The sequence below is a fragment of the Monodon monoceros genome, unplaced genomic scaffold (genome assembly GCF_005190385.1).
Source record: "Monodon monoceros isolate NGI ecotype Baffin Bay Population unplaced genomic scaffold, NGI_Narwhal_1 Super_Scaffold_6, whole genome shotgun sequence".
NCBI classification, from domain to species: domain Eukaryota; kingdom Metazoa; phylum Chordata; class Mammalia; order Artiodactyla; family Monodontidae; genus Monodon; species Monodon monoceros.
In genome coordinates, this window is record NW_021703783.1 from 86,262,637 (window position 1) to 86,278,447 (window position 15,811).

Below are 15,811 nucleotides of genomic sequence, written 5' to 3' on the forward strand. Positions count from 1 at the left end.
GAACCATCAATCAATGCTTTTTTTTTTACAGTTATTTATGCAATTATTCATCCAGTGCCAAAGCTATCTCCTGTATAGTCATCCAAACTGATGAGGAAAAGTTCTTCTTTTTAGATGAGTGCCAGCTAATAAATGCAGAATAAGTAAGAGAATGAGAATGTCAGCCTTCTGCAACAATTATGTTACTGCAACAACAGATCTAGGCAACAATGCTCAATGCCAAAGACCATTGGGAAAGACTGATGGAGAACTCCCTAATGCGTATATCAGGCAGACAACACCTGAACTCACAGATCAGTCTTAAATCCTAAAAGAGAGATAGTCAGACATGATTACATCTACAGATATGCAAGAGAAACACTCACTACCACCTATGAAATATTCTTGCCAAAACCTAGAACTTGAATCAGACCAAGTCTCTATATTCATCCACCAGGTTATAAGACATGCAGACACTGGAAGGGCACCACAGAGCTGTAGTCAGCTGAATTCAGAAGGTAGGAAATACCGCAGGAAAATGACCTTTTCTCCCCCTTCCAACAAATAAATGACAAGAAAAACAAAACCGAATGAAGGGAACTGCTGCAGATCAAAAGAGACTTCCATCATTCCAACCGTGCGAAATGTGAAGGCTTTATTTGGATACAATGAAAGAAAATCAATTAACATAGGACTATTGAATACTGACTATTTACTAGATATTAAAGAATTATTACCAAAGTTTTAGGTGTAAAAATAGTATTTGGCTACGTTAGAAAAGAAGTCCTTATGTATTAGAAATTCATACTGAAGTATTTTTTTAAAAATATTTATTTATTTATTTGGCCTCATCAGGTCTTAGTTGCGGCATGTGGGCTCCTCGCGGTGTGTGGGCCTCTCTCTAGTTGTGGTGCACAGGCTCTAGAGTGCGTGGGCTCAGTAGTTGTGGCGCATGGGCTTAGTTGCCCCACAGTATGTGGGATCTTAGTTCCCTGATCAGGGATTGAACCCGCGTTCCCTGCATTGGAAGGCGGATTCTTAACCACTGGACCACCAGGGATGTCCCCATACTGAAATATTTACAGAGGAAATGATGTGATATATGCGATTTGCTTTAGTATAAGCTGGTGATCCACAGAGACAGAAAGTAGATGCATAGTTGCCAGGAGCTGAGGTAAAAGGGGAATGGGGAGTGACTGCTAAAGGATATGGGGTGAGGAAAATGCCTTGGAATCATACAGTGGTGATGGTTCCTCCTTGAGGAAGCCACTGAATTGTACTTTAGAAGACAAATTAGTCACGTGAGCCAATTCCTTAAAATAAATCTATCTATCTATGTATACACTTCTTATGGCTTCTGTTTCTTTGGACAACCCTGATGAATGCATTGTCTCAACTAGAGCTGCAGCAAGAAGACAAAGATGCCACCTCCCAAAGTGATCTGTGACAGAGACCACTATGGCCAAGAACTGGTAGATTCACCCATGTTGATATTACAAGGTTGGGTTGCTGGAGATTAGAGATTCTGAGACGGTGATTTCTTAGGAAAAGTTTATGCCAGCCTACCACTCCTCCCTTGTGCTACGTCTGGTAGGAGCTTCAGTGGGACGCCCAGCAAGACTGATATGTGTCTGGTGCTGAATCCTTCCCAGGCCATCTGCAGGTAAGCATCCTGCCTTTGGTTTATCCAGGCTAAGGATGTACGTGCTTCCTGTGGCCACAGGTGGGTTGTGTGGAGAGAGCAGCGGCTGAAGGAGAGCGGCATCTCCACTGCCACCACCGTGGTGCAGGCCACATCATCCCTCTTTGGACTGCTGCAATCATCTCTTTTAAAATTCCTCTTGCCTAAGCCAAACCTCAGACTGATTTCCTCAGGCTCTCTGGGTGCGGGCCAAGTCATCAGTATTTCTGGAAGCTTCCCAGGCAAATGCGTGCAGCCCAGGTTGAAAAGCTTATATGATCTGGTTCCTGGTCATCCCTCTTTTGCACTCAGCCAAACTTGTCCCTGACTTACTGCTTTTGTACTTGCTATTCCCACTGGTGGAATAATTTTCCTGAATACTTTCCCATGGCTGGTTTCTTCAGGTCTCAGCCCAGATGACCCCTCAGAGGCTTTTCCAACTACCTGATATCAAGTAGCTACTCCTTCCTGGGAAGTTTGTACTGAATTATCACTACTTTTTCTTACCATCTTTGACTATCTGAAATTACTTATTTGCTAATGTGCTATTGTCTCTCTCCTCTATTAAAATGTAAGCCAAATAAACCCAGAGCCTCCTGTGTCTTGCTAGGAGACAATATAACAGAGTGTTGAAGAGTGCAAGCTCAAATCCCAGCTCCATCACTTATTAGCTGCATGACCTTGGGGAATTTACTTAGCTTCTCTGTGTCTCACTTTCCTTATCAGCAAAATGTGGGTAACTTGTTTTTTTTTTTTTTTTTTTTTGAATGCAAGCTTTTCTTTTATTATAACTCTAAATAAAAGTCATACTTCTAAAATAAGCTACAAATTGCCTTTTTTTGTGAAACTGATGTGACTTGGTGCCACAGCTAACCTTTCTCTCATAGTAGCAGTATCATCAGCCCCTGGCAGCAAGGAAATGTTCATTTCTGGCATCCCATGGGCTCCCACACAAGCAACTTCATAAAGCATGCAGATACTACTCTGCTGAAGTTTCAAATGAATAGAAATGATCATTGTGCTTATGGGTCTCATACCTTCCAAAATATACATAAATGGTGACAAATCAAAATAGCAGTTCTTTGCTTACCAATAAAATCATAAGGCAGAGGGGTTGGAGTTGGAAAGAGAAATTGTTAAAAATGCGGGAAAAAATGCAAAACAGTGCTAGCATTCACAAAAAAGGTCATGCTAAAATCAGATCCATATTCATAAAAATCAATCATTAAGCCACAATCCAAAGAACTCCGTCCATGAGTCCAAAGGCATGCATGCCAGCTGAAGGAAATGCAGGATTCTTCTGACAATAGTTTCTTCAGAGCAGAATAGTAACGTGTCACTGGAGTAATCGCAACAGGGTGAACAAGACGCCATCACGTGGAGTAGGGATCTGGGGCTATCCTGCCTTCGTGTCCACGAGCTGCATCTGCACGTTGGCAGCCATGCCACCCCCGTAGCCTTCCTCGGACTGCATCTGGTTCTGAATAGAGCTAACGGAATTCATCCCACTGAACACAGGTCTCCTGACCCAACGTGAGACGTGTGCACAAAGTCTGTGGGCTCTCCAATCATACCTCGGTCAATCCGCCGGCACCTTTTAGGTTGAGGCTGTTCTGCAATACAGCAGTTGAAACACAACCAGAATTCACTCATGCTTACAGTCCAAGTTATACATGATCACCAGTGAAGTTTCCAAATCTCAACTCAGGAAGCTTCACACAGCAGGCTTCTCAATATGATATATGTCCAACGATGCCAAAATAAGAACTTTATTACTCCTCTGTGTTTTTGTTCCTGGAAGTCAAGTATCTTATATAGTCAATCTAACAAAGAAAAGGTCAGATTGTTTCCTTTCTTTGATTCTGATTCTACAGAGACTAGTTTCTGAACCACCAGGAAAGATAAAAATTGTTGTCTTGACTCAGGACCTTAACAGGTAGTCGCTCACTCCTTGTCAATAGAGCTATCTCTGGGTTGAGAACATTCCATAATATGCATACAGATGACTGTAGACTCACTGTCGGTATAAGTTGTTCCTTGAAGGTTTCTTCTCATTTGGGTTCGAGGTTTTACTCAAAAATCCACACACTCACAACTGGCCCTATCGTAGCCTTTGTCTCCACTGCTCTCGCTCTGGCCACAGCCGCTCTCGGGCAGGCTCTGCCGCTGCTGTCCCCCCACGCCCGCAGCTGCGCTCCCCAGCGCGCTCGCCGCTCAGTGACTTGTTAATATGAAGAAACTACTCCTGATCAAATGTGGATGACTTGGATTGTTGTTGAGCATTAAATGAGATACATGTAAATAGTTTAGAAGAACTCTTTGTTTATTACAGGCATTCAATAAATGTTAACTATTATTATCGTTCCTTTTTATACCCTTGACACCCAGCATGGTGTTTGGCACACAGCAGATGCTCAATAAATATTTGCTGAAAGAATAAATGAAGGGGCCGGTCATGGGAATAGCTGGGTAAAGAGAATCTAGGCAAAGGGAAAAGGAGGTGCAGTGGCCCTTGGGCTGATGCTCCTGGTGGAAAAGAGACTCACTCACAAGCATTAGCAGAAAACTGAGCCTTGACATCTTTTTGTGGAAGCTGAGGGCTAATAGGGATTCATGCTTGAGGAAGGGCAATCCCACTTCCTCTTAAAGGTGAACACTGGGAACGGGGTCAAGATCCTTCCTAGAAGAAGGTTTGGAATTCAATTTGATAGACTTGAGCAATTGAAGTCCATCGCCCTATTTCAATAGCCTAGAAAACATTTCGGGCAAGTGTGACCGGCGGCTCACTCCAGCCACATCCATCTCCCTCAAGTTCCCATAGAAGGCCCACTTTGGAGCATGCTCCATCTGGTGTGATGGCTGGGACAAGCTTGTTTTTTTCAAAGATAACTATTTGAGGCAATTTACTGAACCAGGTTATTTACGAATAAGCTAAAAGCTAAGAGGGGATCTACCAAAAATAATAACTGTAGCTTCAGAACACTTGCTCTGTGGTCTCCTTCTGGCAATAATTAGCTGGTTGAGCCAGCTGGATATTCAGGCCACTCCTAGTTCGAGATAATAAAACCGTAACTCTGGCTCACAAATGGATGCTTGTTTTTCTGTTTTTATAACAGGAAGGCGTTCTTCCAGCTCATTAGAAAGTGGTCTATGCTCGTTAAGAAGCTAATCAGATGGAGTGAAGGGGAAGAGCTAAATCTCAGTTTTCCCTCCCAGTAAATGTTTTCCAGTCTTGCCCCACCTAGACTCTCAAGGCAGGACTAAGTGTAGGTTCTGTGCTTACATCATTAACATCAGGCCATGCTTACAGAGCTTAGCTCAGAATCTTTCCTGAGCTCTGCATCAAAAGCTTCAAAGCGGTAAATGTGAGTTTCAAAGAAGCCAATGCAGAAATTCGGAAACTTTCTGGATTTATGATGCCCATCTCAGGAATGATTGCAAGGCATTCCAAGGCCAAAGGAAGTACTAAGCAGCTTCATTTGTTAAGTGGTTAGAGCTAAATAGCTTAATAGATATTTATCTTCTAACAACTTAGTAACTGCAATAAAAAATGCACATAATATTTTTATTTCATTCTTAAATAACTACAATTACTTACAAATGAGATGTGTGTGCTTGCTGGGCACTGCACAAATTCCCGAACCTTAGAATCAGAGAGGGCACTTCACCCGCATTTCCTGTTCCACACTGATTTTCAGAGCACTTGCCTTTTAGCACAACTACCGCCCAAAACCCAGTTTTGCAAAGATGTGATGTCATCGAAAGGAACATGTTGTGATCTAATGTTGAAACTGTGAACCACCTCGACTAGTAATTTGCATGGTGTCTGACCGTTGCCCAGAACTGCTGTGTTTCCCTTGAAAATTAAAATATACTCTGCCGCCCTAGGGCGTTGGGTGCAGGGTTTGGGAACTGCAGGCCTAATGTTACTACTTTTGGCACCCTCCCCCCAGCAGTGAATAACACAAGCCTCTGATGCAACATCCCTGGCGAACAGCCTGTCTGCTCCTCCTGTGAAACGTAGGTCTGAGAAACCCATGGGGGCGGGATATCCAATAAACCCGCCTGTGCTTTAAACCAGTCCCTATTTTAGGAAAATTACAAGGATACTGCGCTTTTTAAAATGATGTAAATTCTGTTCTAGATTGACTCATCAGGACCAGGCTCTTAGGTCAAATGTGGGTTAGTTAACGAGTGTAAGGAGACTATTTGGACTAGTCCTTGAACGTATCTGAAATAAAATAAAATGTTATGTAAGTGCTGTATTAAACAGATAATCAAGGCACAGTCCCTGCCATTGAGGAGTTCACAGTCCATGGGAGAGACAGGTACACGGACAGGCAATTCAACAGAGGGTGATGGATGTTGCAACAGAGGCCAGGTGTGCAGCACAGGGACCCTGATGCACCCTGGGGTGGGTGCCAGGGAAGGTTTCCCAGATGAGGTGATGGATTCTACTCCAACTTTCTTTGTCATGATTATGAATAAGAGGATGAATTTAAATACAAAGCTTCTCTTCTCTTTTAAATCACAAAGAAACAGTTTGAAGTGGGTGTTGGTGCAGGGCTTTATATGTATCTCGTTATTTTCACATGTATTCTTTCAAGGTATCTATTTCTTATTGAGCGCTATCTATGTGCCAGGAACTGTACTACACAGTTCACCTATAGTATCTCATTTAATCTTCACAAACAACCCTAAGTGCTTCCAGTCACGATGTACCCACCCGAGCCCTGTCTCTGTAAACAACTATAAAACTGGAAAAAATTAACGAGGCAACTGTTTTGAGGCACTGGGAACAGGCCATGCAAGGCTGATCCCTGAGACAAAGGACAGCAGGAGGTGGGCCCCAGGTGGGTCCGGCCCCTTTCCCAGCCTCCTCTCAGGCTCTCTGCATGCGGTGGTGACACTGGCACTTCCTCAACTACCCCAGCTCTTTTCTGCCTCTGGGCTTTTGCACGTGCTGTTCTCTCTCTGCAAGGTTCTTCACTCTTGTCCTTGCATGGCCAACTCGTTATCATTCCTCAAAGCTTTGCTCATGTGTCACCACCTCAGAAGTTCCTCCAACAGCTCTGCCATGTTTTTCTCTTTTAACAACCCGTTCTTCTCTGGCCTAGTACTGAGTAAAGTTTACAACTGTATTTCTTTGCTCATTTATACCCAATCTGCCTCTCCCACTAGCCCATGATTTCCAGCGCTAGCACAGCACCTGGCATGCAGTAGGTGCTCAATAAAGAGATGTTGAATGGGGACTTCCCTGGTGGTGCAGTGGTTAAGAATCTTCCTGCCAGTGCAGCGGACACGGGTTCGAGCCCTGGTCCGGGAAGATCCCACATGCCGTGGAGCAACTAAGCCCGTGAGCCACAACTACTGAGCCTGTGCTCTAGAGCCCGTGAGCCACAACTACTGAGCCCGTGTGCCACAACTACTGAAGCCCGTGTGCCTAGAGCCTGTGCTCCGCAACAAGAGAAGCCACCGCAGTGAGAAGCCCGCGCACCGCAACCAAGAGTAGCCCCTGCTCACCGCAGCTAGAGAAAGCCTGCACGCAGCAACAAAGAACCAACGCAGCCAAAAATAAATAAATAATAAATTCATTAAAAAAAAGAGCTGTTGAATGAATAAAGGAAGGACGTATTAGATTGGTCTCTCCCTTTCCTGTGGGAGGTGGGGGAAATGGGGAGACAGGGAATTCCTCCTCTCCTTTTACAAAAGTCACAGAAACTCAGAGACCATATAGGGCAGATCTGAGAAGGCTTCGTTAAGGAGTTGGGACTTGAAGAACATGACCACTCAGTCAATCCTCCTGGTATCCATGAGAGGGAGATGTTATCCTCCCCGTTTCACAGATGAGGCTCAGAGAAGCGAAGGACATGTCCAAGGTTTCCCAGCTAGTAAGTGGAGGGATAGAGACTCAGATCTGGTCTGGTGAGTTCAGAACCCCACGATCTGTTCACGACATTGCCCTGCTTTGAAAGCAAAGGATCGAGGCAACTCTTCTCCTTCCTATCTTTTTCCTCCCCCCGCCCCCCGCACCCCGTATCCTTGCCTGGCTTTTTGCAAACTCTACTGACAGATGGACTTGAGCTGGCAAAGGGTAGTTCCTGAGAGCACAATGGGGCAGGTGCCCAGTCTCTTCCTGGAAGGACCTGGGGAGGACAAACTCTGCCAACCAAACCCCACAGCTGAGGTGTCCCCCAGCTGGAATCGTGGCCTTGATGACTCAACCCAAGGGCCCCTTGGCCAAGGCAGCCTATGCCAGGGACCCCGGCATGGCTGAGGCTAAGAGCTGACTCACAGGGCAGGCTGCCACCACCTGAATCACCCACTCCACCTCTGGCTGGAGAGAAGAGGTTGGGGGCTGGGGTGGGGCACTGGGCTAGGACCGCGTGACTCATCTGGTGAATACATAATAACAATGATTGTAATAACAATAATGATGGACCATGACAGCTACTCTTAATGAGTACTTTTCATGAGTCAGGTGCCATTCTAACAGCTGTATATTAATTCACATAGCCTTCGTAACAATCCTATGTAGTAAGAACTATTATTTCCCTATTTCACACACGAAAAGACTGTGGCCCAGCAAGGTTATGTAATTGGCTGCAGGACCCAGAGCTGGCATGTGGAAGTGCTGAGATTCCAACCAAAGTCTGTCTGACTCCAAAGCCCAGCCATTCATTCAATAAATATTGAGCCCCTGCTATAAGCCAGGCACTGTCGTGGGCACCAGGGATACACTGATGGGGTTGAGAAGTTAGTAAACAAATAAATATATGACGTATTAGGTAGAGATGAACATTATGGGGCAGATAAATTAGGCTAAGGGGGTGGGGCTTACAGGGGTTAGGGTGGGGATGTGATTTCATATCGAGGTTGTTGGAGTTCTCCCTCATAAGATGGCATTGAGCAGAGACCTGGAGGAAATGAAGGAACGAGTGATAGGCCTACCTTAGGAGGGGAAGGATGAATGCCAAGGCCTGAGGTTGACCTTGGATTGCTGAGTGTGTCTGACGAGCAGCAGGGAGGCTGGTGTGGATGCAGATCAGAGCAGTGGGGCGGGGGCACAAGTCACATAGGGTCCAGAGCCATTGGGAGGATTTCAGCTTTTACTCTGATGCTGAGGGGAGCCAGGGAGGGCTGGGGCAGGGAAATGACACAATCTGACTTACAATTTAAAAGGATTCCTTTGCTGTGAGAAGACTAAAGCAAGGGCTAAAAGGCAGGGAGACCAGTTGGAAGGCTACTTTAACAACACAGGTAGGAGACATCAGTGGCTTGAAGCAGGGTGGCAGATTCTAGAAATATTTTGAAGGTAGAGCTGAACGGATTTGCTGACGGGTAGGACGTGGGATGTGAGAGAAATGCAGGACTGAAACATGAGCTCAAGGTTTCTGGTTGGAGCAACTGGAAGGACGGGTCCCCTCTCCCCCTTGCCTCCTCCCCAAATGGGAAAGGCTGTGGAAAGAGCTGGTTTGGGGGGAAAACTAAGTGCTCAGTTGTGTCCATCCTCCGAGGTCCTGGTGGACGTTTGGTCATGCAAGTCTGGGGTTCAGAAGGGAGGGCTCCCCTGGAGATTTAAATTCATGAGTCAGGGATGTACAGATGGTTCTGAAAGCCATGGAATTGAATGAAATAGTCTACGGGCAGGGAGGAGCTAGAGGGGGGTCAGAAGACTGAGCCTTATGAGCCAGAGTGTAGAGGTTGGGGAGATTAGAGGGAAGCGGCAGAGAGGACAAAGGTACAGCCACGGAGGCAGGAGGAGAACCACAGCTCTCTCTGTGACACCATCCTGTTAAGGAACCAAGTGGGCTGAGGCTTCCCAGAACTCTGGACTTTTCTGTGCAGGAGAATGGATCTGGGTGGTCATTCAGGGGCCACTCGATTGCTCTTCAGCCCTCTTCTCTTCCTTAAGGTGAGTCTAGGTCCTTCCCTCCTATTCTCTCCCCCTCTCTCCTCCCTTCCTTTCTTCTTGCCTGGTTTGCAAAGTGCCTTCATGTTCAGTTCCCTCCTGTGGCTGCTCAGGGGAAGCTGGGGGTGTTCAGAGCAGGGCATCATGGGAAGGACTGCCATGTCACCCCAGAGCCCACCTTGGGTTCTCAGCAGAGACAGATACTCTAAGACGGTTCCTGCCTTCTGCAGTGAATCCTGTGGTGTGCCACCCGGATCTCCCCTTAAGGACAGAGGCACCTGTTCCCCGAGCTGCCTGGGGTGGTGGCTGCTGAGGGCTCATGGCCGCGTTTCTCCCCAGGAACCGCCCTCAGCTAAGGGGAGATGCCTTGCCCAAGTTTACACCACATTCCTAGGACAGCCCACATCCAGTGACTGATTGCGGCTGGAGTTCAACGGCCCAGTCCCTTGCCATGATTTGGGACAATTCTGAAGGGCCATCTCAGCTCTGGAACTCCTCATGGAGCCAGCTGAGGTCCCTATTGTAACTGCACTGCAGTTCAACTTCTCCCTCTGCCTAATCTAATCCTGCTTCCCTCACTTCCCAAGGCAGTGTTCCCAAGTGCAGACCCTAATGCGCAACGTGTAGCAAGTCCCCATCTCAGAGTCTACTCAGTATCGATTCCCCGCTTCCTCCATCCTAATAGAACCCCAATTTTGTTTAGGTATCTACCCATCTCCACTCAACCATGGGTTTCAGGGGGAACTGAAACTACTCCCCATACAAGAGGTGATTACATTCAGTCAATCAGAACACAGCACGCTTCTCTCACTGGCCCAGGGCTGGACTCATGAATAAACTGTCTCAGTGAGTCAGAAGAGAACATCTCACTCCCTGATGGACGTGAACAGGGAGGCACGAAGCATATAACCCAGAATGCCACTAGCAGCCGGGGTAGGACAGAGGAACCTGCCCAAGAATGAAGCTGGGCCTGAGGCCAGCCAGCAGAGACAGAATGAGCCTAGGACCTCGGTGACACTGAGACACTAATCCCCAGGCTTTCAGAGTGTTTAAGCCAGTTTGAGGTGGAATTTTCTGTTACTTTCAGGGTCTATTCATTTACTTGCTACTGGCTGTCTAAACCTGCTTTGCTGGCCCATGGGTGTGTCTGCAGGAAGGTGTTCTTGTTGAGGCTCTTGTCTGAGGCACAATTTTTCCCTCCGAAGGGACTTGGGGGCACGGGGTCCTTTTCTTCAGCAGCAGCAGAGTACCTTTAGGTTGGGGGAAAGCTATCAGGGAACTCTCTTATTTCCAAACTCCTGCAGTTTCCTTCCATGTGGAGGGAGTGACACTGCTGGCCCATCTGCCCCTGTCATTCACTCCTCCTCAAAGGGTGTGAGAGACTCAGATCAGAGGGTCTGAAGGAGAAACGGGGCACACGTAGGAGCCCAGCCCATTCTCTTCTCCTTTATCTTTGGGAGCTGTCTTTCCCACAAACAGCATGTAATCTGCTCTGCTTCCCAGACTGTAAGTGTTTTGAGTCAGGCCCAACATGGGGAAGCCTGAGGCAGCCCAGCAATGTCTGTGTTTGATGGGCAAATCTGCTAATTCTGGGGTTTGGTTTTGAGAAGCCATTTGCCTGCACACTTAAGCCACAGTCTTTAATACCTTTATTTGTACTAACGCACTTGATTTTTCAAATTCCTTACTATTACTACACCCCGGCAACTCCCACAGAGCCTGCAACATGGCTGACTGGTTGGAAAAGGGTATTGTAGGAGCAAAGTCAAGCATGAGGCTGGTCGATGACCTTTAATGCTTCTTCCAATCCCAGACTCAGTGATTCTATTATCTGACAAAGAGAAGTACCCCAGTTGTGTTGAAGAGACAACCCCCTAACACTTAATTTCAAAAGGCATTCATTCAGTGGTTCCTCATAAAGAGAACTTCCACAATGAATAGCAAATAGCACCATTGCTAGTGGTTTTATAAAAGTTGCCAGAATCTTCCCTTGACCCAACTGGAACCTCTCTCCTGCCCTTTCTCACCTTCCTTGCATGACCTCCTGGCTTTGTGGGCTGAACAGAGGGCAGCAGGCTCCTTGCAGAGCTCATTAAGGTCTGCTTTTTACTTGCCTGAAAGCCATGCTTAGTAAATCTCCTTTCTGGGGTCTGAGAACTCAACCTTTGGGCAAGGCACCATCCTGGTTGACTTGCAGGGTTTTGACTCACCGTGAAATGATCGCCCTCTATGTGACAGGCCCTGACTGCAAGCCCATCTCCCCCGTGTCCCTGCCTAGCACCCCCCTTTGTCTGGGCTTTTCACAGGGAGTGTCTCGACCCTGGACTTGACCGCTCTGCCTCCCTGTCAGCACTTCTTGGCTAAGCTGCTCCACCCCACTCTCTTTTCTGCCCAACAGGAGAATAAAGGGAGCCTCGGAGCCTCCTAGCCGGATCAGATTCCAGATCGTCGTGATGAAAACACACTAAGCCAAGCAAACAAAGCAGATGCTCCCTCAGCCAGGCTTATTATGTCCACCTCTCTGTGGACATTTCACTGCTTCGGGCCATGTCTGTCTGCCAGCCGCCCAGGGTCCCTCCTTCCCATCGGGGCCATCAGCCTGGGCTTTCATGGCAGGGGCACACGACCAACCAAAACCAAGAAAAAGAACACTGAGAGCCAGGAGGCTGGGAAGGGACCTCACTGGGTGACCTTGGGCAAGTAACCTTCCCTCTCTGAACTCCTGGCTTCAAAATTAACCATGCTAGCTTAGGTTATAAAAGTAAATCAAGGGCAGCATTGTCCACAATAGCTAAGGTATGGAAACAGCCTGTGTCTGTCAGTGTATGAATGGATAAAAAAATTTACGGGGTGTGTGTGTGTGTGTGTGTGTGTAATTGAGCCACGAGAAAGAAGGACATCCTGCCATTTGTGACAACATAGATGGACACTGAGGGCATTATGCTGAGAGAGACAAATCAGGCAGAGAAAGACAAATACTGTGTGATCTCATTTATATGTGGGATCTAAAAAAAGCCATTCGATAGAAACAGATTTTAGAATGGTGGTTACAGGGACTGGGTGGGGGGATCGGGGAGATATTGTTACAGGGCGTAAGTATGCAACGAGAAGATGAATAAGCTGGGGATCTGATGCACAGTGAAGTGACTATAGTCAACAATACTGTATTATATATTTCGAAGTTGCTAAGAGAGTAGACTGTAAACGTTCTTACCACAAAAAAGAAATGATAATTATGTGATGGGATAGAGGTTTTAGCTACGCTAAGGTGGTAATCATATTACAATACATAAATGTATCAAATCAACAAGTTGTACACCTTAAACTTACACACTGTTATGTGTCAATTATATGTTAATTTTAAAATGTAAATTGAGGTTAAGAGTGTGGTCTCTGAAGCCAGACAGCCTGGCTTTGAACTCTGGCTCACCAAATGCCAAAAGGGGGTCACTTGACCTCTATCTCCCAGCTCCCTCAACTGTAAAGTGGTAATTAGTACCCAACTCAGGCGCTCTAGATAAGAGGGGTAAGTTAACCTGTGTCCAGTCCTCAGGCAGTGCTGGCACACAGCACGCTCTCAATAAGTCATCATCACCCTCATTGTTCCTAAGAGGCTCACGGTCTGTAAGGGGAGTCAGGCATGTAGCTGAAAGTGCACCTAGGGTTCCGATGGGGCGGCAGAATTGTGCACAGGCACAGTGCAGGCACAAAGTCGGGGTCACATCCACTGAGGGCTTGGGGAGAAGTCCAGGGAACGCTTGGACTTGAGCTGAGCCTAGTGTTGAAGAGGCCGGTGCGGGGTGGCCGTGGAGATAAAGAGGGAGGGAAAGGCAGAGGAGGGTGAAACCATCTGGCGTGTTTGGGGACTGGACAGGGAGTGGGTGTGAGGGGCCCTGGGTGTGCGGCCAGTGCTGAGAGGACCCCAGAGGGTTTGGTGGATGCTGGGGGACCTTGCAGGCTTTATTCATGGATAATGTGGAGCTACTGCTGGGTTTTAAGCAGAGGAGGGATGTAGCAGTTCTGCATTTTAGGACCCCAGTTCAGCAGACACTGTGGAAAATGGATGGGTGGGGCCCCCCGGGAGCCCTGGCGAACATTTATAGGCAGTGATTGCTGTAGTTTAGACCAAAAGTGATGCAGAACTGACCTGAGGCAGAGGGAAGAGAAAGGCAGGGAAATGCAGCGAATGCTCGTGGTGGATGTGGGGTCCAGGGAGCCAAGCAGGAGAACCCTGTGCTGAGGGCTGATCACACGGCGGCCATTGTGGGAGCCCTCTGCACCGGGACTCTGGCCATGATGCAGTGAGGCCCAGGGAGGGTGGAGTAGCCTCAAGGTCACACAGCTGGTGAGCAAAGGAGAAGGATGCCTATCCACAGTCTGGTTTCAGAGCTCCCAGGCATGACTACCATGCATGGCCGCTGCTCTACAAGAATGGCTTTTATCCAGTGCCTTGCATGCGCCGGGCATTGCTCTAAGCCCAAGATCACCCAGCTAGTAAGTGGCAGAACTGTGATTCAAACCCAGACAGTGGAGCTCACGCCTTATCACCATGCTGAATTAGTTTGGGTGTCATTCTGATTCAGGTGAGGCCACAGGAGTGGACGCGATTGTCTAAGGCATTGCTGTCCCTACAGCCACGTGTGTAATTCTAAATTTTCTAGTAACTACATTAAAAAAGGTAATAATAAAAAAAGATGAAATTAAGAACATGTTTTATTTAACTCAGTGTCTAAAAATATTTATCATTTCCATTTGTAATCTTTATAAAAATTATGAATGAGATAGGTTCTCTTCTTTGTACCCTAAGTCTTTGAAATTGGATGTATATTTACACTCACAGCCCATCTCAATGGAGCCACATGTCAAGGACTCAGCAGGCATGTGTGGCTGGTGGCCACCGAATAGGACAGCGCAGGCCTGAGGAGTCACCTACAGTGAGAAAGAGGGAGGGACAAGGATGGGACCCCAGGGCACCCGGACAGAAGGGCGGAAGAGGGGAATGCAAAGGAGGTGAAGAAAGTCTGGCTGGAGAGGAAGGAGGAAAGGCGGGTGAGAGTGGTGTTCCAGAAGACAAGGTAGAACTGCATTCCAGGAGACAGGGCAACATGACAAATGGCCAAGGAGCAAAACAAGGGGCTTAGGACTTTATCAGATTTGTCCATCTGGAAGGCATGAACGATCTCTGCCAGAGGAAGTTTCGGGGAGTGGTGGCAGCTGATTTAGGAAGGCTTCACAAAGACATATTTATTCTTTGCAAGTCGGAGTGAGATTTGAACATGCTGCAGTGTTGGAAAGATGCCAGTGGAGAAGTAGCACTGAGAACCAGGGGTGAGAAGGAATGGACGGGTAGCCAAGTCTCAGAGGATACGGGTGGAAATGAGAGCCAGAGCTCAGAGGGAACACGAACAGGAGACACGACAGCACTGAGACAGGGAAGATGGGTGTGGGGGAGGGCAAAGGCATGGCAAGGTGTACACACGTGAGGACAGAGGTGATGAGGTGACTCTGCCAGCATCAGTGAGCTCTGTGACAGGGGCGTGGTCCTCTTTTTGGGGGAAAGATGTGGGACTTGCAGAGTGCAGCGAGGTTCTGAAAACACCACCATGGGGATGGGAAAGGCAGCTGACTAGGGAGATGTAAAAGCTTTGCCAAGACAACTGGGGGCTCCTAAGGCTAGAGGCCATATATTTGTAGTTGCAGCATCAGATCGGTGGTCTTGGTTTAGAAGAGATGAAGGTTCATGGCCGGACTGATCCAAGGGTGGGAGTTCCAGGGCAGGTGTGACAGGGGGACTAGAGAGATTGCTCATTGATTCAGCAAACAGGTATACATGGCTACTCAGTGCCAGGTACTGTTCTAGGTGCTAGAGATCGTACGCAGTGTCAAACGAGACAAGATTCCTGCCTCCACGGAGCTTATGGGAATGGTTTTCTCTAAACGCGTAGTAGCCTCCTAACATAGAAGGAAAGAGAAGTGTTCTGTGGTGGGACTCAGCTTGTTTGGCAAACAATTGAGATGGACTGAAGTTTAACATTCCACATGTGGAGCTGACGTGCTCCACTGTCAACTCAGGGGACAGGGGAGAAGGTGGTTGCTCAGGACAGTGGGTACTGATCCTGAAGTCATGGAGGTAGGGATTACCACCTCCATATGCCTGGAGGGGACTGATGAGGCTCAGAGAGGGTCTGAGACCACACAGCCAGTAAGTGGGAAGATTGTCTGGGCCCAGAGCCTGCTGC

At 47.5% G+C, this 15,811-nt stretch overlaps 1 protein-coding gene and 1 pseudogene across 2 annotated transcripts in view; both read right to left on the reverse strand.

The window, feature by feature from the left end:
- Positions 1 to 15,811, reverse strand: part of SYN3 (synapsin III) — a 402,826-nt gene that overhangs the window by 30,132 nt on the left and 356,883 nt on the right. The gene's annotated exons all lie outside the window — the stretch shown is intronic.
- Positions 3,057 to 3,313, reverse strand: LOC114886233 (annotated as a pseudogene).